Consider the following 1816-nt stretch of genomic DNA (forward strand, 5'->3'; position numbering starts at 1 on the left):
GTCCATCCTCTGTATTTTTCTTCTGTTGGGCATTCCTCCTCCTAGTCATTTTGGTGGGAGAAGACTGAACAGATGTAGCTGGATGTATCAACTCTGGTGCAGTCAAGGTGCACCCTGGAACACTTCCTGATCTCCGTCTCAGAGAGAAGCCTCAGTCTGGGTGCAGAAGCTGAATAAATTCCCCCTTGGCCGCTGGCAGTGCAGGTTCCAAGTTGCAGACCCTGGGGACGCAGGATCTTTTGCTCGTCCCCAATGCCAAGGCAGTGGCGGCTGTCTGGGAGCTCCTGACCGCCAGAAAAATATGGAACGCTTCACGAATTTGCGTGTCATCCTTGCGCAGGGGCCATGCTAATCTTCTCTGTATGGTTCCAATTTTAGTATATGTGCTGCCGAAGCGAGCACTTTAGGTATACTTTAAACATGCCTTAATAGTTCAAGCTAAACTTTTAACTATCCAATTCTCAACAGTAATTTAAAATGTTTTTTATCCTTCTTACTCTTAATTGGAAATTGTCTTCCCGAAACACCACATAATTAGAAACTTTTATTTATACATGTGCATTTATTATTTTAATAATTTTTGGTAAAAATAACTGCCTTTACAGAGGATAACTGCCTTTACAGAGGATGTAAAAATAGCCCAGCATAAATATAACTTTAAGATTCAGTTTTCTCCTCCAACACTATCAATTTTATAATATTTAAACTTAAGTTCAATTAATATGTTTTCAAGTAATTTCTAAAAGAAATGAGTCTTAGAGTATAGTCAAGATGCTGAAGATTTGCCCTACAGATTTTAAATTAATGGCTCTTAACAATTATAAATCATAACTTATTATACATGCCAATGCATAAATGAAGTTTGGATGTACAGTTAAAAATTTAATTACATTAGAAATGCCACTGCATATTCAAACAGATGACCAGGCATTACAGCTCACACAGATAATAGAACACCTTCCTCCACACACGTTTTATTGAAATGTTAAGCTATCTATTGAAATGACAAGGATCAGCTGCCAAAAGGATATAAAACATTATGGAAATTTTTCTTTTTGAAGACGGTGCCTTCATATATGATGTGGTTTCTGTTAAACAGTTTCGGTGGGGGGAAGGGTATTTGAAAAAATTTCAACCTGATAATTACATTGTCTACATTAATTTAAGAAATTTTCTTTTTTTACCCATTTATTTGTTGTGATGTTTTATAGATAGTTTTTGATCCAGAAAAAGTTTGTTTTCTAAATACAAAATATAATTTAGTAAATGAACTACTGAGTCATTAAAATATGTAAATGCAGATTTAAATAACTTAATTATTATAAGGTATTCATGAATAAGGAAATTGGTGTGCTGATAATAATATAATATTTCTAATCTTTATATGACTAATGAGTTTAGTTGGTATTATTTAAGAATTTTTAGGTTTCTATTTAAATACATGAAAAATGGAAACATTTTATAATTGAAAGTAATAATGTGAGGATATAGTATCAAAACCAAATTTCATCATCATTTGTGGGAAAATTTAGAAATATTTTTAGAAGTATTTTTTAAGAAAATAACATCTGAACAGTGTTTATATATTATAGTAAAAATATTGCTTAGTAACAAAACAACTAGTTGTCAAGGTATATTGCTGAGAGTGAAGTCACTCATGTATCTTTAACTCATGGCCATGACATTTGTATATGGTTACCTTAAAGTTAAACAATTCCAAATTGTGATGGAGGATAGCAGCACTTTCTCAGCATATTACCATATTCACTCACTCCATGTAATATATACCAATTGAACATCTTCTGTGGATATGAGT

General features: G+C 32.8%; 1 non-coding gene across 1 annotated transcript; it reads right to left on the bottom strand.

Moving 5' to 3' along the window:
- Positions 1-295: 295 nt before the first annotated feature.
- LOC122890676 lies at positions 296-402 on the bottom strand. Its single transcript, XR_006381126.1, has one exon. It is a non-coding gene; the product is annotated as a U6 spliceosomal RNA (small nuclear RNA).
- Between the last annotated feature and the right edge of the window lie 1414 nt (positions 403-1816).

The sequence above is a fragment of the Neovison vison genome, chromosome 11 (assembly GCF_020171115.1).
Source record: "Neovison vison isolate M4711 chromosome 11, ASM_NN_V1, whole genome shotgun sequence".
Lineage (NCBI taxonomy): Eukaryota > Metazoa > Chordata > Mammalia > Carnivora > Mustelidae > Neogale > Neogale vison.